The following is a 27796-nucleotide window of genomic DNA, read 5'->3' as shown; positions in this document are numbered from 1 at the left end:
ATCTGATTGACAGTGTGATCAAAATTCCTATCAGTGTAGTGTTTATATACTCTGAGAATATATGGAAAGGAGAACTGTTTATCTCTTCCCTAAAATTAAATATCGAGAGGAATGGAAGTTAGGAAAAAGTCAGAAAATGCCATTTTTTTGAAATTTCCCTAAGGAGTTTTCTCTACAGGATCTGACATTTTTAAAGTATAAACATTCAAGATGTGGTATATCAAAAGTGACTCATCTGTAGAGATATATAAGTATAAACAGATCACTGCAAGACATGAAGAAAATTATTTGCAAATAAATTAAAGGACTTCTTGGATGCTTATCAATTTGAGAAATGAATAGAAAACAGGAAGGAGACAGCACATGATGGCAGGATGTCTGAAGGAATTGACGGGCATTAGAGCAGTTCATATAAGATTTGTGGCACAACATAGGTTATGCGAGAACAAATAAAATTGTTTACTTTTTTATGACTGTCCAATACTCTATAAATTGGTAACATTATTATAACAGCTTCTGGAAAAATACTTTCAATCTGGCAGTAGTCCTTTGTGAAGTTAACTTGAGGAGCCAAATATGGAAATAGACATAATTGCAAGCTAATTATTTTATCACATTTACATTCTTTGTTTCTGAAAATGTTAAGAGTTTATCTTCAAAGGGAATAAATAAATATAGGCCTTTTTTTTCAGGAATTAGAAACAACAGAATTGTTTTAAAAGACACTATAGGAAGAGCTTAAATTTACTGAGACTAGTATGCTATAACCAGTATAGTATATGTTTTAAAAAATCAACTAGTATTTCTGTCTTTCACTTTGAGATCTTTCCTCTTGTTGAAATCAGATGGGAACAAATAACATTTAGACATTTTTTCAGCCTTATGTTATTTATCACACACAATAAGAAGAATAAAAGCAAGATGACACTCATATTAGCCACAGTTGTAGTGGTAAGGGGTTCAGAATTTGTCAGAACATGATTTTTAATGATTTTTGTTTAAGAATTTGATTCAATGATATTTAAGGTCATTTAAGGAATGGCAAAGGCAACAGGTGTTTAAGAACAATTTTAGATGAGTTACAGAAAATTAAACTTTTACATTAGCATCTGATTTAATTCATTTTACTAGCACCTCATTTAATTCACTCCCTCCAGTCACCCAAAAAGATTGTATCAAAAATGGCATTTCACCCTCTCCGCTTATTATATCTTATTATAGCAGTTACCTATTTTAATATATTCATTAATTTTCCTTTGCATTACATACTTCACGCAAGTTTCTTGATCTCATTTTTAAATACATATTTAGATCTCTTTCCTTTAGCCTTTCTTTCTTCTGACCTTACTTGTAGGAAGTCTTACTACTTTCCATCTCATTTTCTTTCTCTGTGCTTTGTGTGCAATTCATATATTAAAAAAAGGTTTTATTTTCCTGCTCTCCTAATGTCTTCATAGAATCTTGAATATTTTTTCTGCATATTTTACCAAAATATTGAAGATTCTTTTCTTTCTTTGTTTCAATTTTTTTCCTTTTTTTTTTTTTTTTTTTTTTGGTCTTTCTTAATTCTGTAAAATACCATATTTGCATCTCCATATGAACACCTGGAATGAGACTTCAAATATATAGGCCTCCTTCCTGAAATCCAAGGACAATATTTTTTTATTCTTTATTATATATGTAATTATCCTAGAATGCACAGACAATATACCAAAAACATCTCTGTTACTTTTAGGGTGGACAGGGAGAGAAAAAAATGTTCAAATATTGAAAGACTCAAAAGGGAAAAGAGCTGAGTATTTAGAAAATTGTTTGTAGTTTTCCCAGTATTTTTTTTTTCTAGTTTAGTCCTCCTATTTTTCCACTGCTTCTGATAGCTTAGGCCAGGTGAAAGGCTGTATCCACTTCCTTTTCTTGGTTTCATTAAATGAAGCTTTTATCTTATGTATTTACAAAAATCAGTTTAAAATCAATTAAAAATACAGAAAATTTTGAAATAGCAGATTTATTGAATTATTATCATTATAAATGTAGCAAATCTTTTATCATATGTTTAAACTCAGAAGTAATCTTTTTATTTTCATTTATGTTTTGTAGGTTGTATATTGCACAGTACCGCTTTTATCAACATCAGGAGCAAAATCTGTGTTTCTACAAAACAAATAAATTCGTATTTTGACTTTTTAAATTACAATGGCAAAGAAGTTAACCAAAGTCTAATAAGCAGAACTGGAATGTTTTATTCAAATACACACAAGGACCCCATTGAAGATGTTCCATTGAAGATGATGAAGAAGTTCCTTTCCTGTGTTTTCAAAATTTTCTTTCGCACTCTGAGAGTCGCAGTTGAATACATGTTCAAAGCTAAAAGTGTAATTGAAATATGATGACTAAAGAGTGCTTATATTTATGCTGAGATACTATACCGAAATTTGCTCTTGCAAAAGATTGCTCAGTATTTAATAAGGTAGGTATTTAAGATAAACAGAGTGAATTGTTTTTCTAATCTTTCATTCTTTGTGGGTTTTGGTTTGGTTTGGTTTGGTTTTTTTCTGGTACTGAAGGGCCCCAGTATACTGATTTGACTAATTAGCTCTCTCTTCAGTAGTCACAGCAATGTAAAATGACCCCCACCCACATTGGTTTATGGTATACTTTATTTGCAGAATACATTTAATCATGTTGACCAAATAAATTTATCTCTTTTTTCCTCTTGGTGGTTATTTTGGCCATGATTTAAACTTGTTAAAACACATTTTTAAATATATATGTCAATCATAAGCTTTTTTCCATTGGTTTGAAATCCATCCACAAATCTGCCACTATGGCACCAATTTTTCCTGCTTTCTTGTTCACTGACTTATTCTTGAATTTCACAATATTTTGAATTTTATTTACAAGTTCATCTCATGGTAGAAGGCAGTAGTACAAAAGTCACAGTCTTTATTCAGTTAAAAGGAAATACTTCATTCCTTTCCTTACAGACAAAATTGTGAAATACTTCCAATCTGTTCCTGACCTTGTCTTAATGAAAGGACATATACGTGGAATACGTGTATAAGGATATGAGGAATCAGTGAGGATTTTTAATACTTGAGGATATAGTTTGATAATGGATCACTGAATTCTGTCAACAAGCTTGCTAGAAAACAAAATCTGCTAAGGCCTTTATGCTTCCTGATGGTACAGTAAGACCCAGAAAACATAACTTCATGTCACTAAAATTTCTCAGTGCTACTTGTGTGGTTGACAGTGTTTGTGACAGAGGCCTCTGGCCTGACTCAACTTTCCAGAAGTGCGAAAGCACCATTGGAAATAGAAGGTTATCTGAACAAAAAAAAAAAAAAAAAAGTGAAAAAAATAAGGGAGAAAATATAATTAATTTGATTAAGCTAACCTAATGAAGAGCTATACAATGGGCCAGTTCAAGTTCACTGCCCCTGTAACTGTCCACTACATGTTTAAGTTATTGAACATCTTAATAGATAATGGAAAGAGAATAGTATAAATATTTTGTGCCAATTCTGCACAACTCTTCTGAAGGTTAAGTATAAAATGAAGAGAATCATGTATCATATTTAAATTGATGTCTATTTTATTAACATTGAACAGAATGATTACCAAAAGTGTAATGGATATTTAGAAGTATAGTCCTATTACATCGAGTACAAACTAAGCATTCTTAGCACTCTGTAGACCATGAGTGTTAATAAGTATTCTCTTCAATGATTTCATTAACACAATTAAAATATTTACTAACAATTACCTACATGATATACACTGATCAAAGTCAGAACTCAAAAATAGCATGTAATGGTAGGAAATATTTTGTTATAAACCTCACAGCAAACTAAAAAGTTAAAACTGAAAAACAGCTATTTACAAATTTATATGTAGACAGTATTGATATAGGCTGCGTTTACTTTCTGAAGCTTTGACAGCAGAGTGATTTTATGCTTGTTATGAGTGAAAAATAAATACAAACAAGAAATTTCATTGATTCATGAATGCCCACCAGGACTATGCAGACAGCAGAAAACTTTGCAAGTAATACATCTTCAAATATCAAAGAAAAAAGACTTTGCCCAGGAGAGCATTTAGGGAAAAAAAAAAAAAAAAAATTGGACACATTCTTTTTCAGTCAAGATACTCCACTGAAGAAGTTAACAATCAGCAAATCCACCATAACTGTATATATGTTTACTTGTAGCTCTGAAAAACACAGGTTCCTGTGTTTTGCTGAGTAGCAAAGAAAATTCTCTCAGTTCTGTCAAAGTAATGAGGCTCATATGTTAACAGAGACACTTGCGACCAAAGCTACTTAATCCTCACTTATATTGTAGATGTAAGTCCAACAAAGAAATGAAATACAGCCTTTTTCTTCCCATGTAAGAATGGGAACTCCTTTCATCACTGAGATTCCAGTTCCTAAAAATGCTTTCTTCTAACATTTTCTTTTAACATTTTTATTTCATGGTAATTAATTTTTCAAAATACTTGGGGGAAAAAAAAATGTAAACTTATTTTACATTTAAAATTTGGAATTTGTGTAGATCCAATAGGATATCTAGCACCAGGGTAGCACATATTATTCATATTAAAAGTGCATTTAAGCAGAATTATTTCATTGTACAGTTGTTATTATAGAATTAGTATTTAGTAAATAAATTATGATTAGGGAAGTTTAACCTGGGGACATTACATTAGCCAAGTAGCCAATGACACAAGCAGTAGTTATAAGTAGTTATCTACAGGGTTCAGTACTGGGTTTGATTTTATTTAACATTTTTGTTGATGATCTAGACTAGAGGATGAATGAGGGGAGATTGCATTGCTCTCCACAGAAATCTGAAAGGAGTTTTCAGTGAGGAGGGTGTAAGTCTATTTTCTAAGGTGACAAATGACAACAGCTTCATGTTGCACCAGTGTATGCTTATACTGGATATCATGAAAAATTTCTTCATAGAAAGGTTGGTCAAGATTTGGAACAGACTGCATAGCGAAACGGTGCAATAGCAGCCATCGCTGTGCAGTCTGTTCCATACCTGGAGGTATTTAAGAGATGTGTGGATGTGGTACTTCAGGACATGGTTTAGTGATAGACTTCTAGTGTTAGGTGATTAGCTGGTCATGATGGTCCTAAAGGTCTTTTAAAGAATATATAGAAAATAGAAACAATAATATGTTTCTATGACTAGCCACTTAGTCTTGCTTCTCAGGCTTGCTTGCCCTTAATCTTTTTATAAAGAGTGAATAGACAAATAAATTTTCATGATAACAAGTAGAATTTCTAATATGTATACATACATGTATACATATATATTTGTGTATGTACATGTATATATATGCTTAGATTCAAGCTTGCTTTGAGGAATGAGTTCAAACAAAATCAAGTTATAATAAAACTGATTCTACCCAAGGAAATATGTTTACACTAGAGGAATTCTCTATTTTCTGCACTATGATATTGTTAATTTAATTTTCACATTCTTGGCACATAAGTGTGTGCATCCTAAGAATTTTCATTAAGTAGGTACATTGTACGGCACATACTAAAAAAAAAAAAAAAGAAATTAAAAAAAAAAAAAAGACAGAATGCATACTTTCATTTGAAAGTTCTCAAGGAGCTAATCCTACACAGATGGTCAGTCTTCATCTTCTTTGAACAGCAACATGAAATGACAGCAAAGTTTACATTCAGTGCACAGAACAAGACTCACTGCAATTGTAAAGACTAATGGATATTGATTGCTGATGTTCATTTTGGCTTTCAATAAATGATTCTACAGACATACTGCAATTACTTTGCTTCCCTCACCCTAAAAAGAGTATTGGTCTATCTGAAAAGTATGTATGAAAATTGATTGAGTCAAGATATCTAGTGAAATGTTTTTCATTATCATGTGAACTGATCAAACTGTACATGCAGTACCGACATCTCAGACAGTCAGACGTATTAATGTGGTCAGATTATAATTTTCAGAGAGATTGATTCAGTTCTATCTATTTTGAGATTTAATCTGAAAAAGTAATTCTATTGTAATGTACATAACTTTTGTATGATATGCAGTCATTATCTGAGTTGCAATCATAATTCTAAACTTGATTATCTTGAGCTTTAATATGATTTTGAATGAAAATTTGTTAATGAAGTAAAACCAAGAAGAACATACGTAAATCCTTTGGCTCTAGAGATATCTTAAATTTATTCTTACACTTTCACATTTTCAACACATTCTTTTTTCTTCTCTTATGTTTCTGTTTCCAGGAAATTCATCTTAGTAAATACTATGCTTCAGTGTTTCAATAAAATGAAATGCGAGAAGAAATCAGATATGATTTGTGGCAATTTTTTCTCTCTCCTTCTGTTTGAGATTATCAAGTAATATATTCAAAATAGTATAAAAAAGAAAGAATAAAAATAACATTTCAATACAGGACCATCTGCTTTTGTAAGTCACTTTAAGAACTCCACTGAAGGTCTCGCCTTCTATCTCTGACTCACTGAGTTTTACCATCAGTTTCAATGAATGCAAGATCAGTGTCCAAATCACAGCTTCATAAAAACAGGTGTTTGTTTTTCAATAACTGTATCATGAGAATTATGCCCATTGTACTGTGTAATCTAAATCTCAAAAACATATACCTTTCCTAAGTAAGGTCCATACTCATACTAATTGACATAAGGTGACAGTTAACAAAAAATTTGTTAGTGATACATTGCTTATCACTGAAATGCATCATGCAGCAATACTACTAATACTAATACTACTAATAATTTATCAGCACTGTGTTTTTATAAGTCATATTACTAGTTCCTGCAAATATTTACAAGCTAGTGCATATTTATGTGATAATGGGAAAGAAAAAAAGCTTCTGAGAAATACAGGCTTAATATTTGGCTTAAAAATTGCATCAGGAATCTTGCTGTAAGTTTCAAGTTTTCTAAACTTATTTTTTAGTTTTGCAGTTAAAAGGTTCTAATCCTGCTCTCAATGCAAGATCAAAATCTTAGCATGCTATGCTCTGCATGTCCTAAACTTTTTCAGTGTTCTTTATATAAAATTGCTGAGAAGAAATAAAGTTGTATCAACAAAGGATCATGATGAGCTAAATACAAGCTTTAAGATTATTTCTGCTTATCCTATCTGGATTTTCAGTGTTAAACTATTATACACCATGAAAAAATGTTGAAGTTCCTATTTCTCCTATAAAAGAGTATGTCCTGTCTTCAAATTCAGTGTTAAATTCTTTTGTTTAATTTCTTTTGTTTTTAACAATTTTTAGCAACAGCCACAAGCTAACTATTCCAGGGCTGAAATTAAGGAGATTTTACAGCATAATCTTTTTTTTTTTTTTTTTTTTTTTACTGCAGTGTCTCAGAATTTACATAAATGTAGAAGAATAAAATTAATAAATTTTAAAAACTAAGAAACACACTGAAGGTTGTTTTTTGGAAAGAAACAATGTATTTCAGAAATACAGGTAGTAAAACTGACTGTTTTTTTTTTTCTTATTCCCACTCTGTGCCCTTTTTATTGCTAACTCTCTCCATCATAAAATGTTAATATATACTCTTACTACTTCCATATTTTGCTTTGCTACTGCTAGAACAAATTTCATTTAGTTGACAGCTCAGGAAATATAATTCGTTTCTACCTATACCTTTTGGGCTTCAGAGCTGTAACAGTTATATAAATAGACCTTATGGAATGTGAAGTGCTGTAGTGCTTTTGTGATTGGCAACATGCAATTTACTCCTTTAACTTTTAGGTAATCCAAAAACTGACTCTGCTGTATCTTGCTCTCCCCAGCCTTCTAGAGAAACGAAACCTCAAGAGTGAGAATTAGGGAAGAACTGGTAAGAGCAGCATAGCTACTTCATTAATGACTATGGTGCTTCTATGTTTTGAGCATTCTTCTTTTTCATAGTATTAAACTTTTAAGTTAATTTAATTACTTCTGTGATGCAACCTACCACATATATTCTTCCAGTCTAGCATTTCAGTCAAAATGGATGTGCAAAATCCTAATGTATATCATAGTGCTGAGGTTACATCTCCTTAGCGTCGGTGTAAAGTTCAGCATATGCATAATGGTTAACATAGAATGGCTCATGCAATTCCATAACAAACAATGGGACAGACCAGCTCTGTATTTTATTAGGAAAAAAGTCCACTTATTTTACTGACTCCCCCCCCAAACCACCCACCCACCCCACCCCCCCCCCAAAAAGAAAAAAAGAAAAACAAACAGAATTTAGGAGTTTTAATGTATTCTAATGTTGGAACATAGTTCCCTTGAAGTTCCCTTGATCTCTTAAGGTAGAAGTGATGACGCTGCATGTTTTCTATAATCTTTTGTCTATATATTTCAGTCACTTTTTTATACATCTAAACTGCACCTTGTCTGGGATCTCTAGACACGACTGTAAAGATCCTTTACATTTTTAGATGTAAACTAATCTTAAAAGAAATTATAATTGGATCATTTTAATCAAATATTACTTTAGGAGTATCTAAATAATAACATCTTTTCCGTAAAGTTAACTTGGATAGATAGCTTTACTGTTTATTATATGCCCCCAATTTCTAAAAATGTATTTATTTAATCAACAAGCTGAGGACTGGGCTGTCCTTTCAGTATGTTTTACAGGCCATTTTTACCATAAGTCAGAATAACTTTTATTTTTTAACTTAAAGATTTAAAAACTCTATATAGTAGTATTCTGTGTAACTGTAAATAACTGCAAATATTTGCATATAGTCTTTTACTGTCTTTATATTATATCCATTTAATTTAATACTTGTAATTATATCCACTATGTATAGTAAAATACTGAGCTTTTGTATGTCATTATATAATAAATACTCATTATTTACTTTTCACCTAGTATTGGTTTCAAGAATAATGTCAAGTTTTACTTGCACACTCTTTGATTTATAAATTGTTAATATGCCTGAGTTTCTACAGTAGACTGCAACTGTGTAGTCTTGGTAAATTCAAGTGCTGAGAATTACTATGAATCTTACACTTAATTTAATAAACATATAAGATTGTAATCAGTAGTCTCAAAATAAAGAAGTGTCTCATTTTCTTAAATTAGCTGTAAAATATTGAATTTCTTGTCAAAACTATGACAACACCTGTAACCTGGGCACTGCATTAGCAATTATATTTAGTTTACACGTTCCTGGGAGAGCAGTCTTTTTTTTTCTCCCGAGTTTGTATAGAATCTAGTACAAGTGTTCCCATTTCATAAACTAAGTATCCTTTCCATCATGACCATATGCAGAATAAACCCCAGTTCCCACCAAATATCTCCTGATTCAATCATATTTAAAAATATGCACCATTATAAGAACAGTTGTAGAGTTTCACTAATGTAATTCCCCAAGCTGTGCTTCTAAAATATGTATCTGCTCTGCTTTTACGTTATTTCTAAATTTACGGCACTCCTGCGAATGTTCTGCCAATAAATTGCTGGTCCTGCATTATTCATTGAAATAATGCATAATACCATAGGAACCCATTTCAAAATAATTAGTACTAGTAAGCCCTTTAAATTTAACAATAGATGAAAAGCCATCTGCCTGCTGCTTTAGATTTGTTAAGTAACCAACTCTAAGTTGCACTATTGCAGAAGCTTAACACAGCAAAATGATTAGAGTCAAAGTTAACAATAATTATACATTTGTTTAAAATATTCCCAAGGATTTTGAATGCCAGTAGGATATATTTTCTTTACATGTTCAGGTTACAGATTTAAGCCCCAAGAGTTCCAATCACGGAGTCATAAACTTTTCAGCTTCAGAATCACTACTGCCCACAGAGACAGGCCTATGTCTAACTGGCATATAAAGACAGCTCTCTCAAATATTAGCTAACTAATTAAGATGTCACAAAGAATGAATATTTTAAAACCTGATTTTTAAAGATATTGCTCTTAACAAGATATCATCCAGATACCATTTCTCCATTAATACAGCCCCTGAGAGTCTGTGAAAGTCCCCTAATCTATCTAAACTGTAGAGACTGAAAAACCCAGAGGTGGGTCAGAATTTCCATCACAAACCAGAAGGCACAAGGACATAGCAAATAAAAATACTCAGTACCTAAACATCTAAATTTCCACTCCTTCTTAGTGCATAAGTACTTCTGTCTTCTTCAGAAATCTCATTATTTCATATTATAGGTACATTTCTGGGTAAATCCAGTGTCAGTTGAAACTGAAATGGAGCTGCTGCCTCTCTCTGAGCTACCATAGAAGGCCTAAGAAATAATCAGTTTCAAGCCAACTTCCCCTTGGAAGAGGGAGAAGAGAAATTTGAAGTCACAGCTCCCATTTTTCAAGCAGATGTGACATCCTCACTAGAGTAGCTTTGTCTAAGAAAAAATCCTACCTTTTCCACTGATGTTGGTTTTTGAGCATACAAATGGGGAAGGAAATGCCCAGATTTTGAAGTTGAGTTTTTAATCAAGCAGTGATAGTAGGAAGTCAAATGGAAATCTCTATTGGCTGTTTTCTTTATAGATTTTCCCAAATTATTTGAAATAATATATATATGTATATAGTATATATACTATATATATATAGTATATATATATATAGTATATATACTATATATATATAGTATATATATACTATATATATACTGGGGGAAAAAAAATGTATTCACTTTGTTTAGCCAGACTGGACACATTTATTTTTGATTTTTGAGCCAAGTCATTGGGCCATTTTTTGTTAATTTCTCAAAGAAGCATCTTTTTAGTCATTTTTTTCTGTAAATAATGTGCATAGAACATTCTTGAGAGTGCTGTCTCAATATGCCTGTACACATGCTACCCAAATTTAAGTTTGCCTGTTTTGCTAGCAAGTAATTTAATTCTCCTATGTAAGGTCTGATCAAAAGCAGAATTTCAGGTTACAATAAAATTTGAATGCATCCTGTGCTGGCTAGCAATTTGAATATTCAAGTGCAACAAAAAACTTTTTATAGAGATTTCTTCTAGAGTTGAACATTGTATCACATAAAGTCATACAAATAAGTAAGCAACTACATAATTTTTAGTCCAATTTGACATCCACCTCATGAATTAGTAATTCCATTCTCAGTTAATTTTCTGCAAGTGTTTTTGGCTGTATATGTTATCAAGTTAAATATTCTTCTATAGGTCATTTAAGCAATATTCAAACATTACCTTTAATGACTATATTGTCTTATTGCATTTTGTTTTACTTTATTGTCTTTGTTCAGGCACAATGCTTTCTATTTTAGTATTTTACACAATTCCGAGTTCTCAAAAGAAGGATCTGATGGAATTAATTCAACTTTGTCATTATTTCTACCAAGAAATGCTCTGTTTGGTTAGACTGATGCTCCATTTATTCTGTCTCTGAAAGTGATAATATAATACTACTATATTATCTACTATATATCCTATATATAGTATTTTATATATATATATAGTATTATAATACTATAATATAAATGATAATACTGACTATTCAGGGACAACATATGAGCCTGACCCATTTCTGTGCTCCATTCCTCATGTTATTTGTGTTAGGGATATTCAAAATTGCACTTCGATATTAATTCTTCCCACTGCACACTCACAAATATACTGCCTAATAATTTCTTCTTTTCTAAGCAGCTAACACTGTCTTCACACTATGTTCCACAAATTCACTGGACGCTGTGTAGAGTACTTCATTTTGTCTGATTTAGACTCTAGTTCTCTATTTCTCGCATGTGCATTTGGTGGTAGATTGCTCTTGTTAAGATACGCAAATGCCTGGGACTCTAAACAAGCATTAAAAGATTCTTTTGGACTCATCACAGGTAATGTATTCTTTTCATTTATGATCAACTTATCCCACTCAACGGGTTTCAAGGAAGACGGATATTTTCCTGTCTCCTCTTTCTATATGGACTTTCTATCCCAGTCAACTGGAGTCACTACCGTGATGGAGTCATCCAAGACTTGGAGAAATAATACAAACCAATTTATTGAGAGCTTTCTTAACAACAAATAGTATTTTACTTGGAGGTAAAATTAGCTAATTTGCTAATAACAATTAGTATTACGTGTAAAAGTACTATGGTGCAGGAGTCATTTCTATGCTTAGAGTTCTGAGAGAATATTAGACAACAGATACTATACAGAGTGAAAGAGTGAAAGATAAAGAGAAGAGATGGAAAATGGGAAAAGAGAGAAAAGCAGACAGACATACAGATATACAAACAGAGCAAAGCAAAGCTGTTCGCTCTTCCTCATTCCAGCAAAGTCTTGTTCGTGCCGATCTTCTATAGTAGAGGATCATCCAAGGTTGTGGTCAGCTGATGACTGATTATGAATGTACATGTTCTGGAGTAGTTGACCTTGTTCTTCGGAGTGACGATTTCTGGCTTCAGGATCTCACCAGTAACCCCTTTGTTCCTGTCTTCCAGGCCTTGCAAATTTAAATCAGTAGAAATAAGAGAAAGCAGGGAGTGACCAGATTGTATCTTGCCTTCACAGGACCCAATGGAAACATCTCCCAGTCCCCTGTTTCAAGCTGGAAATGTTTGCTCTAGGCTAAGTCTTCATCCAGAAAACACTCCTGATAATCTCCATTTGGAAGCAAACAGCTCCAAAAAATGCTTTTAAATGTAAAACTGTCCACAGATTTCTGTTAATGATCTCATGTTGATTTTGACGTGCTTTATCAGTCTCAGAGATATCACAAAAATTAAACAACTATAAGTGGGAAAAATCAGAATTTCTGTTCTGTAAGGATTTCTAAAAATTTCTAAAAATTTCAGGATTTTATGTTTTCACTGAAGATTTTGGAAGGAGATTTGGTACATAAGTTTTGAGTATTCACCAGTTCTAATCTAATTCAATGCTACTTCAGACACTTATCCAATTCTGTTGGAGTTCTAAATTTGTTATTATTTCACAGATCATTCAGAACCAGAAACCGAGGATGATAACAGCTGCAATATTCTAAATAATACAAAATTCATGTTGCCACATAAAAGTATTATCCCAAACTGAAATTGACTGTAGAAGGCACATTCCTTTGGTCTCCAATACTTCACAGTAAACCTCTGCTTACAAATAAATACACATGGAAAAAGTGTGAATTTTCCTTTCAGCATCAGCAGCCATAAATAAATAGTGAAAGCTGTTTATCACCTCCATTTAACACAGCTGACAATGTTTACTGAGTTCAGGCTCCTTGTTGAGACAGCCACTTCTCATTAATGCAGAAAATTATATTCATGAAGGTCAGGGTTAAGGTAATTGGTGAAGAATAAGAAGGGAAGTATATGCTACAATTGTCAGTCCCAAAATGAAGTGTGAATAACTGTATAATATATTACTTTTGGTACATCATACACAATAGATAATATGTGAAGAATACAAACGCATTAGTTTGAAGATTACACAGTACTGCCGTGAGAGCAGCACTGCTATGAAAATAGTAATGTTTTCTAGTGTGAAATGCTGCTGATATACTTAAAGCATGTTTAGGGAAAAGAACACTTTCTAAATACAAATTTACCTTTAAAATCAGTCTACAGATAATCTACAAAGCTAAGTAATTGATTTTTTAATGTAATTATTGGACAAGTACCCACTCTTCTTAGTGAAAAAAAAAAAAATTAGAACACTTCAGCTTTCTGGAAAGTTAAGAATGTGTGACCAATGTGATTTCTGAAACATGAACCATGTAATCTATTTAAAGCTTGATGCTGCTATGTACTGCTAAATCAATTGTTCTCATAAATAAACTATGACCTGAAAAAGCAGAAATGTCATTCACTAGTAGTTTCTAACAAGAGAATATAGGGAAAACATTCATAAGTTTGTGACTTTTAAAATAGCCTTCTTAGGGTATTCAGTAACTCAGTATACAGAGCGATTAAGTGTTCCTAAGTGTAGGTTATGAGGAACTAGGGCAAGACCATTATCATCTCACTTGCAGATCCATCAAATGCCTGAGTATATGACAATATTTGGAGTAAGATATGACTGTCATGATATATATATATTTATAAATGCAATATTCTGCTCTGGGGAAGGAGACCAATGGAATACCCAAAGCATGTATTATATATGAATTTTAAGTACATAAAATGTTGACACCACACAGAAAGAGATACAATAATGTATGATACAAGATACCATGATAGTATCAGATCTGCAAGTTCTTATTAGAAATGAAAGTTTCATCTCATGATACTACACCCCATTCAAGAAACTTCAAACTAAACCATAATTAACTCATTTAAACACTGCTGAGACTTAAAAGTACCATCTGCCCGACTTTTTTTAGATCCTTCAGTCACAAAATATGCTAAGTACTTTGGCTTTCAGGGGAGTACTGAGTCTAATAAAAAACCACGGCTGAGTAAAGTGCTGTTTAGTTTTCAGGTCTTTCCATTCATACGACACCTGAAAAATACTACTGAATCTATTTAAGAGAATTTAGTCAAGTATACAGAGCTAACTTTGAAATATATAGCCATAATTCAAACAATTGTGGGGGAGGAGAAAAAAAAAGTGTCATGTTTGTGGTCTCTTTCCTGCTACAAGAAAGCTGAACAGGAATTCTGTTTAGAGAGTGTAGTAGTAGGACAAAGGACAGTGGCTTTAAACTAAACAAGAGGATATTTAATTTAGACATTAGGAAGAAATTCTTTACTAGGAGGGTAGTGAGGCAGTGAAACAGGTTGCCTGGAAGTAGTGGATGCCCACTCCCTGGAGATGTTCAAGACCGGATTGAATGAGTCTTTGAGCAACCTAGTCTATTGGAAGGGGCTCTTGCCCATGGCAGGAGGGTTGGAGGTCCCTTCCAACCCAAGGCATTCAATGATTCAATTATTTCATTAGAGGAAAACTGATTTTAAGCTTCAGTTTTGTGTGTGCAAAATGATATGCAAATGCAATTTCTGTACATTTTTTACCTGTGCAGCAAATAGTGATAGAAACGTATGTAATTACACATTCTAATGAACTGTTTTTACTGTTGATGACTTTGAGAAAAATAAATAAATCAATAAAAAATTATGTTTCTTTTCTTATTGTCAGGAATTCCTTCTTTCCCCATAGTTGTCATCAGGTTTCTAGGGAAAGGCAGTGAAATGGGGCAAAAAGGAAATACACAAGGCATATCAGATTGAGGCAACACTCATCACCAAGCCAAAAACTCACATGCTCATAAAGCAACTTGCCTTATAAAAAGTTGAATGTAGACAAAAGAGAAAGCCTGCAGAGTAGCTAGGATTGAGGACTGAGGTAGCTAACAGTTGGAATATCTAAGGAAACTGGACCTCCTTAGCAAAGTTCTCTTCATTCTTCTAAGTACATCATAACTAATAATTATTTTTTAGACGAAGATTGGAAAGTGGAAAAGTAAACAGAAGCTACCCCAAGACTGAACAGGAAAAATCAAAGGAAAAGTGATATATTGCTTGGTCAGCCCTATTATAAGCACACATATTTGTCTTTGAGGTGTTCAAATGTTCCGCTTTGTTTTCAGCCACTCTAAAGACTAGATTCACACTCCACACAGGGGACAGGAAAAGTGCTGACTCAAGCCCTATTAGACTTGCTTGTACAACTCACAGTCTGAAGATGGTTTAGTATGGTACCATGTGAGCCCAGAGAGGAAGCCTGTGCAGCACTCAGAGCAGGAAGCTGGATGTCACAAAGTGCACCCTACAATGTGCCAGAGCCACTTGCCAAAAGCTACAGCAGTACATCAGATGCAGCCATGTACATAAACTGAGTAATTTGCAAGTGGCAATGCAGAATGGTAGCAGATCCAAGTGATTTGCTAATATAAAGTTATGTAAAATCAATTGAACTCTGAACTGAAAATATGGTTGCTTGTTTTCAGATAAAGTTTAGAGGTTAATTTTTATTCTTCTTAAAGGCACGTTATTATGCAAGTTCTTTGAGTGTAATCAGAACCTTATTTGATGTAGGTACCACATTTCCTGCCTCCAGCTATCTTGCTCATTTCTTTTTCAGAACCACTTGTTGTAAACACGGCTCATGAAAGATTTTCTGAACTACTACAGCTTGTAACCTGGCACAGTATAGGAAACTAGCACCAGAGTCTTGCCTCTCCCACCATTCTTAGAAAATAAATTTTCTTTTGGTTGCTTATTGAAAAGAATAGGACAAGTAAATAAGATGGTTTGTTTCTTGACATAAAAGAAACAAACAGTTGAGTATAGAACCAGAAAGATTTGTTATGCAAAATGTCACACAACGCAAAGCTTTTTGTTCCATAGACACTACTCAGGCTGGTCCCTGAGAGTGAAAGTAAGCTGAATTATCTTGCAATTCATGCCCTTTTTTTTTTTTTTTTTTTTTTTTTTTTTTTTTTTTTTTTTTTTAAACATCTAAAGGATTTTAAATTGTCATAAAAATCAAAATTTCAAAATTTCACTCTTCCCTCCTCCTCCTTCTCTTTCACTCACAGGTGTTGCCTCAGAATGAAAACAGGTAATCTGTGGTGAAATGTACCAATTAAATAAGGCTGTACATAACTTTTGAGGTCTTTTAATTTTATTTTGGAATGTTGAGGGTTTAACCTAAAATTCAGTAAGCAAGCAGAAAAGTTAGGAGTATTATTTGTGGCACTTCACTGTCTATTCTTAGTGTCATTCTTATCCTTCTGGACAGCAACAATTTTAAAAATATATAAAGAAGCAGATACACAATCTGTACAGTTTTCTCTTTTTTCTAAGTTCTATGAAAAATCAGCAAGTACATCTCTTTTCATCTCAGTGAATGAGACATTTTCAAATAATTTTCACTGTACTATTGTCCTACAATATTGATTTCTGATAATCTGCAACTTTTACAGAAATTATGCCCTAATCACCGCTGAGTATTTAAACTGTGTTGCTTATGCTTTGCAGTTATCACTGTCAGTTACTAATTTCCTATTAACTTTGTTCCTTTTTAAGGAACTTCACTTCTGTAGACATCATGCAGCTACAAACTGTTGGAGTCATTAATGTGTATATTCTTGCTGTATTCTGTGCTTTCAGTATGTTTGCTTTTACATTCTTTTCTGATGTTTGTTTCAGGCACTGCTTGCTTGATTTATCTGAGTTACTGCCACAATACTTACTTAGTTTGATATACTTTGTGTTTAGTGAATACCAGAGCTGAGGATAATGCTTATTGTAGCTTATGTGCCATGGTTTGTTATCTAATGATCAATTAATAGATTTCTAACTAAATTAAGGGCTAAATCCAGCCAGGTTCAAAATTTTGATTTCATTAGCTTTGGATTTTGTGAGAACTCCCTCCTTTCTAATTGTTTAGATGTTTTGTAAGTAGCTCATTCTCAACTTTACTTAAAAGAAAATTCCAGTGAAAATAAATTTACATTTACATGAAGACTTACAGAGCAGAAAATTAAATATTCTAAAGTTAAATATTTTACAACTGTGCATCAAAATCTGTTTTGTTAAACACATCAATTGATATTTTCAGAGGTTTTTTGTTTTTTCCTTGTTCATTCTTTCAGTGAATTTAAAAGGTGTAATTGAACTAATGTCATAAAAACCTTGGGAACAGCTAACATATCCACAACTGTGAAAGTCAGAAAAAAAAAATATTTATTATTATACTGAATTTAGCTAATATGTGAAAAACAGTTCAACTGCTGTTAAGCCTTATTAATCAAATATTATACTACGTAGTATGCTGAAGTAAATTCTATACTAAAAACTAAAAATCTATTCCCTAAAGCTTAAAGCTGAAAATTCCTGAAGCACATTCCTTTAAAATATATTGATTGCAGGCATTTTGAATAGCTAAAAAAGTCAAATTGAACATTGCAAACTGCAAATTTGTACCAGGAGTGATTTTCCATTAATGTGATTTAATTAAGGCAATTTCTGACTGACCTAAAAACAACATGCGTATATTTGCAATTCCCTTTACAAGACACAGTCATGGCATTATGGGCTAACAAGTTCTTCCTGCTCCACATCAAGTCTTTGTCCATGTTTATCTATGTCAGAAGTACAAGAAGTATGTCCAGGTTTTCAGTGGTGGGTAGTCTGTCAGGGAAATGAGAGCCAAAATTTGGTGAGCAGAGATTTCTCTCTTCAGGGTTTTTAGACACCTTTCTATCACCAGAGCAAATGAATTAAACAGTTTTGTAGATCTGCCACATTTTTAGGTGGAAGCACACATCAGTGGAAACAAATAGGACAGATCTTTCCAAATTCACTAAGGAGACCTTCTGCTGAATTACGTAGGTCTGAAAAATGTAGGTACCAATTTCAGTGCTTCAGATTGTAAGCCAATCTTAGTACAGTAAGCTTCACAAACAAATCCAATAAGCATATTTCTTCACAGTGAACAACATGTAGAGTTGATTACACTAAGTTCTTCCAGTAAAATACGAGCTAGTTTTTAGATATAAAATCTCATATTATTTTGACTGAAGGAATGTTCAAGTATGGTAATTTCTATCCTTTCATGTTTCAGTTTCAGCTATACTTTGTTTTGTCCATGAATTAACAATAAGATAAGATAGAAATGTGTGGCTAATAAATAGTTTATAACATTTATAAATGATAAAGATAGGGATTTTCTTCCTAATGATTTGAATACAATACTTCAGTTGTTCAAACTTCTTATTCACAATAGCGATATCTGTTGACTTGTACAAATCATTGAATTTTCTTAAACTAAGCTTCCACAGAATGTAAGTTATGACACATGATGTAGACAGACATGAAGACCTAATTTGGAATTATTTGAAATCATAACTTTTTGTTACTGTTTAACTGGAAGTTACCTCTTTACAGCTACTGTCATAACGTACTGCAAATGAAGATGTTGCAGCAGTCACAAAAGATCACTAAACAAAGCAAAATAGTCAAAATACAGCATATGCTTTAATTTCCTTAACAGTGAATAAATGAAAAATCTTTTGTAATGACAAGTGTTAAATAACTGATGCTATGTCCTAGTTTTTCTTTTTTCAATTAGTTCTGTAAAATCACAGAATCACCAAGGTTGGAAAAGACCTTCTAGATCATCCAGTCCAACCATCCACCTATCTATCACTAGTAGTACTCACTAAACCAAGTCCCTTACACAAACCAAACGTTCCTTGAACATCTCCAGTGTAAGTGACTCTACCATCTCCCTGGGCAGCCATTCCAGTGCTTCCTGCAGAAGCTGGCAGCCTGCGGCTTGGACAGGTATGCTCTTGGCTGGATAAGGAACTGCTTGGAAGGCCAAGCACAGAGAGTGGTAGTGAATGGAGCTAAATCTAGATGGTGACCTGTTATGGGTGGTAAACTACCTTCATTCTGCTAGAATTGTGTATGAATGGAATGCTAAAATTGAAATTTTTTACAATATTTTATAACTTATTATTTGAAGGCTGCAGAGCATCTTGGCTAGAGCACCATCACTTTGTCATTCTAGCAGTTATCTGCTTGTTTTGAGTGTATCAGAAATGCATTACTCTCTATCATAATTTTAAATGTTGAAAGATAGTTTGGAAACCAAAAACCTCTACAGCCATTACTTGGTTTCTCCAAAATTAAAGAAAAATATAGAAGGTTTATGAGGCTGAATTTCCACAAAAAGCAACTTATTTAAAGCAACTAACAAAATACATAACGTAAGCAACAGTAGGAAAGCAAAGATAAAGAAATTGATATTTTTATAGAATGCATATTTGCCCCATTCTGACACTATTCTGAAATTAAACAGTAACTGGTGTAAATGCAGCTTTTGCACATATTCTTTCCAAAATGCTTTTTTACCTACTGAATCTTATAAAACAAGAAATACGGCAGCAGTTTCCAGTCTTATTGGAAAGAGTTTCTCATTTTCACTCTTCTCATGTATCAATGTTGACAAAAGGTATTAAATTAAACCACAGAGAGCTCAAACTGCTGAAGACATAATGGTGTATCCAAGACATGGCAGGTTGATATGCACAGCAAATTTTATCTTGCTTAAAGGACATCTGGACAATACCAGGAGAACATTCTGCATTCCAGAAATGAACAGCTATGAGAGAATTTGGGCAGATTTATTCATTACTACATGTTCAGGTTGGCAGAAAAGGAGTTATTCATCAAACTGAGGGACTATCACAGTGTGACTGAAGCTTTAAAGGAATGCTAAAAATTTGAGATGGAAAGAAAGAAAAGATGAGCAAATGATAAGGCTAAGAACATTAATCACCAGCAGATAAAAATTTTTCTGAATGTAAAGGCAGAAGTTGGGCAGGTTATGGACTATTGTGGTATGTTGCACACTCTCAATTCCTTCAGACATCCCTGTCCAGCATCCGTAGTTTTATTAAGCCCTAGAACACAGAGAAGATGCTTTATGTCTAGTGTGGCTTGTGGATAGTCCTATCACCTTTTCACTAAGATTTTCTACAAATCTTACACTGATATTTGACTTGATGGTTTAATGAGTTTCCCTCTCTAAAAGAGTACTAAAGCACAATTACTCATCGTACAGATTTTATAGTTAGTTTTCTTGATTATAACTCATAAAGTAGTATGTTTTGGATTTCTGATTAATGCAGTATTGATAACATAGCAATGTTTTAGATATTGCTGGTAAGTGTTTACACAGCTCCAAGTTTTCTTCTGTTTCTTATACCACTGCCTGCTAGCATGATGAAAATTTGAAGGAAAAAGGAGGAAGGGAGGACGTGGGGAGGGGAGAGGAGGAGATAAGGTGGTATTGTTCTCCCCACCCTCTATATTCCCCTAGTTTCCTCCTTCAGCCTGGTCTTGTACACAAGGCCTTGCGCAGGAAGACCATGAACAACAGTACTGTAGCAACTACAGATCTATCACAAAGTAGGGCGCTGAAGGTGCCGATAGCAGACACCAGGTTCAACAGTTAAGGACCAGTTGAGTATGTACCTAAAAGCAAAGTATGAGTATGAGTCAGTCACCTTACCCCATAAACAGTGAGCAGACCAAGATCCCGTTGAGCTCTCCTGCACAACAGAGGGCTGCACAACAGTCTCCCTTTGAGTGGAGATGCCTCCCAAGGCTATACCTGTGCACTTCCCTTATGCCTTTACGTCAAGACACCTTGCTGATACAGATCCTGAGTAAGTGAATAATTGTTTTAAGCTTTGTTAGCTGCGCTGAAATTATATCTTAGATTGATTGCACTTACAATCCCTTAGACATAAACACTGACAAAATCTGAGACAGTAAGTAAATCCAGCTGCATCTACACTCCTTACCTTCGTGGTTCAACATGTTTAAAAAACAAGGAGTTTCAATATGAAGTTCATGACTTAAAAGGAAGGGCCTCCTGTATGTGCATGTTTAACTCTACTCTCCATGTAGTAATTAATAAATCATATCCAACCACCTCAAATAATTTTAAGTCACTGTTAAATCACTACATTATCTATATATATTATATCAATAAATATACTTCTGCTTCTCACCTACAAGTGAAGTGTACAGTAGTTATTTCCATCTGTTACAGAGAGGAAGACATGGAGTGATGGCATTTATCTTCCCAAGAAATTGCTGTGCATGATGAGCTGGCTTTCCCGGAAATGGCTAAACATCTGCCTGCCAGTGGGAAGCAGTGAACAAATCTCTTATTTTGCTTTGCTTGGGTGTGTAGCTTATACTTTATCTATTAAACTGTCTTTATCTCTCTTTTAAGTTTTACAGCTCTCTTTCCCACCCCACTGATGCAGATGAATAAGCAGCTGTGTGGTGTTTAGCTGCCTACCAGGGTTAATCCACAACACTTATAATATAAAGTTATCTTCAATAATCTACAAAGTAATTTTCAAATATCTACAATAAACATAATAAAAGTAAGAAAAAAAAATTGATTTAAGAAGGACAGCACGAGTTTGGCACAGCTGCAAATGCTACTTTTGTTCTCAAGGAGAAGGTAATTTACTGCATGCTGTAGAGTGTGCAAGTGCAATAAAAAGTCATTTTAAATTGTACAGAGCTAAGAACTTTTCTCCAAAAACACTCTTCATAAGATTTTGATTTAGCTAGGTTCTTGAGCATGGAAGTACCTAAAAGCTTGATGTCAGTATGATAATTATTTTACACTATGAAACAATTTAGACTCACAGTTCCAATCTACAATCTTGGCATCTGCGTGTACGCCATGTACTCTGTGTGTCATCATCATCTGAAAGTTTCTACAGAAATTAATTTTGATATTAACTGTCAAAACTGCAGCCACTGTGATTTTCCTGTTGTAGACCATGGTTTGTGAATATGCAATTTGGATTATGATGATTATGAATGAATGTAACTATGAGTGAGCTGTACTTTTTTTCTGTGCAGTGAAAGCTGTCGTGATGAAATTAAAAATGCCCTTTGTACTAGAAAATGCATCTAATTAAACTAGCTGAGAGACAGGTAAAATTCATTCTCAATATTACCAAACTGTCAGCACTTGGAACGTGAAGCTGTTGCACAGATATTTCATCTTCTTACAAAGACAGCACTTTTGGAAACCATGACACATATTTTATGGTAGGCATAAAACAGCAATAGCATACAATTTTCTCCAAGGCAGCTTGCTTGCTTTCTATCTTCTCTTTCTGAGTAAGGCGTGTGACTTCCTGATCTGTTTAATTTGCAGATGCAAAGTTATACTCAACAGGTGTCTCCATAACTAACAATACCTACTCTAGCCTTGTTTGTTATATCTTTGTCCTTCCAGCGGTGATCAAATTTTATTGGTTCGAGACTCTACTGTCCACCTTAGGTGAAGAAACTTATCCATCATATAAGTCTTCTGATGTCAGCAGATTTCAGTTGGAGGAGCAAAATGTACAGTAATCTTAGAAAGCCTGTGGAAATCTGTAACACCAAAACTTTGCTACGTCATCTTTGTAGTTGGATGAATTTAACACAGGAATATAAATATTTAATTTGTGGCATGCTATTATCAGGCCTGTTAGCCTGACCTTGGTGCCAGGAGCGAATTGTCTTGAGGGAGATCACACGGCATGTGCAGGACAACCAGGGATCAGGCCTAGTGAGCATGGGTTCACGAAGGGCGTGTCCTGCTTGATCAACCTGATCTCCTTCTATTAACCTAGTGACCTGTCTGGTAGATGAGGGCAAGGCGTTGATGTAGTCTACCTAGACTTCAGTAAAGCCTTTGACACTGTCTCCCACAGTATTCTCCTGCAGCAGCTGGCAGCCCGTGGCTTGAACAGGTACGCTCTTGGCTGGATAAGAAACTGGCTGGAAGGCCAGGCTCAGAAAGTGGTAGTGAATGGAGCTAAATCCAGATGGCAACCAGTCATGAGTGGTGTTCCCCAGGGGTCGGTGCTGGGGCCTGTCCTCTTCAATATCTTATTGATGACCTGGATGAGGTCATTGAGTGCATCCTCAGTAAGTTTGCGAATGACACCAAGTTAGCTGGAAGTGTGGATCTGCCTGGGGGTAGCGAGGACCTACAGAGGGATCTGGACAGGCTGGAGAGCTGGGCTGAAGCCAGTGGGATGAGTTTCAACAAGGCCAAATGCCGGCTCTTGCACTTTGGCCACAACACCCCAGGCAACACTACAGGCTTGGGGTGGAGTGGCTGGAAGACTGCATAAAGGAAATGGACCTGGGGGTATTGATTGATGCTCAGCTGAACACGAGCCAGCAGTGTGCCCGAGTGGCCAAGAAGGCCAATGGCATCCTAGCTTGCATCAGAAATGGTGTTACCAGCAGGAACAGGGCAGTGATTGTCCCCCTGTACTCGGCTCTGGTGAAGCTGCACCTTGAGTACTGTGTTCAGTTTTGGGCCCCTCGCTGCAAGAAAGACACTGAGGCCCTGGAGCAGGTTCAAAGAAGGGCAACAAAGCTGGTGAGGGGTCTGGAGCACAGGCCATATGAAGAGAGGCTGAAAGAGCTGGGAATGTTCAATCTGGACAAGAGGAGGCTCAGGGGAGACCTTATTGCTCTCCATAACTACCTGAAGGGAGGTTGTAGTGAGCTGAGGGTCGGCCTCTTCTCTCATATAACTGGTGACAGGCCTAGAGGGAATGGCTTCAAGTTGCACCAGAGGAGATTCAGGCTGGACATTAGGAAATACTGCTTCTCTGAAAAGACTGGTCAGGCACTGGAATGGCTGCCCAGGGAGGTGGTGAAGTTGCTGACCCTGGAAGTGTTCGAGGAACGTTTGGATTTTGTGTTGAGGGACATGGTTTAGTGAATACTATTGACGATGGGTGGATGGTTGGACTGGATGATCTTGAAGGTCTTTTCTAACATCAGTGATTCTGTGATCAATGGTTGGCTTTTTGTTGATTTTTTGTTTGGTTTTTTTTTTTTTTGGAGGGGTGTATTTTTTTGTTTGTTTTTAGGTTTGAGGTTTGTTGGGTTTTTTTAGAAAGAAAACACTTAGACATCCTAACACTAATTACACTGCAGGTTGAGAGATTTTAACGTGCATGAATAGTGAAGGCACTTCTTTCTGCCCCCCTCTTTGCAAGTGTTTGTTTGTAGCATTTCCAGGCTATTTTTTTAAATTTCATAGCAGTAGAGAAGATACATTAGCCACCTGCAGTAGAAAACATAAGTAAATCACGGATGGAAATGGTTTATAACAATTACTCAAGTGTTAGATAAGGAATACACTGTGAGTAGGCAGTAGCAATTCTGAAGAGGATGCTATGTTTTGGAAGAAATGCAAAAACCACTAAAGTGAACCTTTTAAATATTCCTCCCTTCCTTAGTTATAAAATAAAATAATCCAAGTGTAGTGAAAGTACCCTGTCATTGACAACAATTACCAGTTGCTCCTGGATGTTGTGTTCTTTCTAGTTTTGTTTTATTCATTTGACAGATACTTATCCTGTTTTGCAAGATACCATGCAGAGGCAATTCTACTTTCCAAAAAGAAAATCTGATTAGATTGCATTCTCTCCAGGAAACAAATACGAGGGATTGCAGATCCTACGACCATTGCATTTGACAGAAGCTCATAGTGTATGGAAAATATATCCCTATGCATTGGTGCTGGACATTTTAAACTAATCTGAATTTTCACTTTAGAAACTTTTATTGCAGAATAGTGTTGGGCTCCATGGGTCCCTAACAAATAAATCCTTGATGAAATCATGGGACAGCAGCTGACACCACAGAGCTTTGAGAATATAATTATTTAATTCTATCTAATGCCATCTCAGGTTTAGTGAAGGATTTAGGATTAGGAGTGGTCTTGCTACTGCACATGTTAACAGTATTCTACATTTTCTCAAATCAACACAGGAAAAAATAGTCAGTAAAAATCCCATGTTACAGAAGTCTTTTTCTAAGTAGTTCCAAAAGCAATCAGAAGAGCACCAAAATTGTTCCTAACAATACAGTAATACTGTGATGCATTCAAGAGACAGAGCTATCTTTGTGCATCACCAGTTTTATTTTCCCTATAATGCTTCCCTCAGAAGAGAGAATCAGCTCCTTGCTACTGAAGAGAAATCCAATCCTAGCACTTTGGAAACAGTGTGATATTTGATCTTTTCACCTTTAGCCAATTTCTAACTTGACAGCACAGAGATATACCTGAACTTTATTATTTCTTCTTCCCTATGTAAGAGCTAATCATTAAGCAGAGTTCAGGCTCAAGACTCTCTTTGCTCCAGCTTCTGGCCACTGGAAATAAGACAACATTGCTGCCTATGCCATAAGTACTGCCACAGGAGAAGGTAAAATGAATGCCAATCAAGCCAGTCTGCCAAATTCCTCCTGGGGATTCTCGTATTCCTTAATTCTTCCAGCACACTGGAAAGTGATAGGAACACATGGCAGGCCTGGGGATATGCTTTCAAACATTAACTCTTCATCTTCTACCTCAATTTCTCAAGTATTAAAATGAAAATTTTTACCTTTCTTTAGGTTTACCTGTTTACTCACTATAAATCACAGAATCACAGAATCACCCGGGTTGGAAGGGACCTCAAGGATCATGTAGTTCCAACCCCCCTGCCTAGCAGGGCCACCAAACATACACATTTAGATCAGGTTGCCCAGGACCCCGTCCAACCTGGCCTTGAACACGTCCAAGGACAGGGCATCCACAACCTCCCTGGGCAGCCTGTTCCAGGGCCTAACCACTCTCCTTGTAAAGAACTCCCCCCTAACATCCAACCTAAATCTTCCCTCCTTCAACTTGGATCCATTTCCCCTAGTCCTGCTATCGTCAGCCCTTTTGAAGAGTTTACTCCCCTCCTGGGTGTAGGTTCCCTTCAGGTATTGATAGGCTGCAATGAGGTCACCCCGCAGCCTTCTCTTCTCCAGGCTGAACAAGCCCAACTCCCTCAGCCTGTCCTCATAGGGGAGGTGCTCCAGCCCCCTGATCATCTTAGTCGCCCTCCTCTGGACCCTTTCCAAAATCTCTATGTCTTTCTTGTACTGAGGGCTCCACACCTGGACACAGTACTCCAGATGGGGCCTCACAAGAGCTGAGTAGAGAGGGACAATCACCTCCCTGTCCCTGCTGACCAACAGCATTATAAACATTAAGCAAAGGCACACAGCAACAGATACAAGCTTTTGTTGAATTGTGAATTGCCATGGGGTGCTCTTGGCAAAGCATATTGCGGAAACTGATATTGTATTGCACTAAAGTAGAATACATAAGAATAAAAATGTTAAGAGCTTTCTAAGGATCAAGGGAAGTTGTTGGCACTGTATTTATAGCAAGACAAAACTTTCAGCTGGCACATCTAGCTATTCTTTGCATAGGCTTTATTCCTACCTGATACTCCTCCAAATAATTTAGTCTATTCTCCAAACTCTTTCTGTAGACTTTCTACTGGAAGCAAGGTTAATTATATAAAAATTTCAGTCTATCTCAGTGCTATGTTTATCTGCACTGATGTTTATTACATTAAAACATTTAAACTGTGAACTGAAACATTGTCTAGTCTGTTCTGTTAATTGATCTATTCTTGATCAAAAGAAAAACATTTGAGAAAGATCTTTCCAACATTCCCAGTCAGTATGAGTTTCCTCTTCCCTTCTATTTTCATTTACTCAAGGTCTATACACTATTTAAATGTCCGTACTTTTCATGCCTGTAAGTCTGGATCAAAAGTCTTGGTATGCTAAGCGTAATCTGTACATCTGTGCAACACAAATTTGAAGTTTGACAGAGGTTGCTTTTTAAAACAGAACTCTTTCTCTATTATGCATTTGTTCGTTTGTTATCCTAAACTGCCCCCTTGTGTTTTTTTATGAAAAGCAAACATTTTATTTCACAGAGCAAAAATGAAGGGACTGATGGTAGGTAAATATGAAAACATGCTAGCACTTTTTGAAAACAGTATTAAATCTTGTTCTGTGAACAGGAGCATTTAATCTGAATGCTTTCATTGTACTTTTTTATACCTTGAAGCTATAGATGATGTCATACTAGCAAGAAGCAGTGTTTTACAATGGCAAACTTTATTTTGAAACATAGTAATGCAAAATTTATCAAGATGATGGATTGTCTCTGAAAGGAGGAGAGAAAATTGGTCAACAATATGATAGGATGAGGGTCATCATCAATTTGGACTGCAGAAATAAATCTCCATCAACAGATGTAAGCTTCTTTTTCTGCAAATCAATAGCTGGGAATTTAGAAGATTAAGTGTGTTCAATGAATACCACATTTGAACTAATCTTGAAGCCAAGCTTTTAGTAAACTTTCTTCTAGACAACAAGATATACTCTAATTGAAAGTAAAATACAAACCATCACAGAAGAGCCTCTATCAGTGAGAAAGCACATAAACTAAA

This window comes from Tympanuchus pallidicinctus, unplaced genomic scaffold (genome assembly GCF_026119805.1).
Source record: "Tympanuchus pallidicinctus isolate F22 unplaced genomic scaffold, pur_lepc_1.0 scaffold8, whole genome shotgun sequence".
NCBI classification, from domain to species: Eukaryota; Metazoa; Chordata; class Aves; order Galliformes; family Phasianidae; genus Tympanuchus; species Tympanuchus pallidicinctus.
This window is presented reverse-complemented; position numbering follows the sequence as displayed.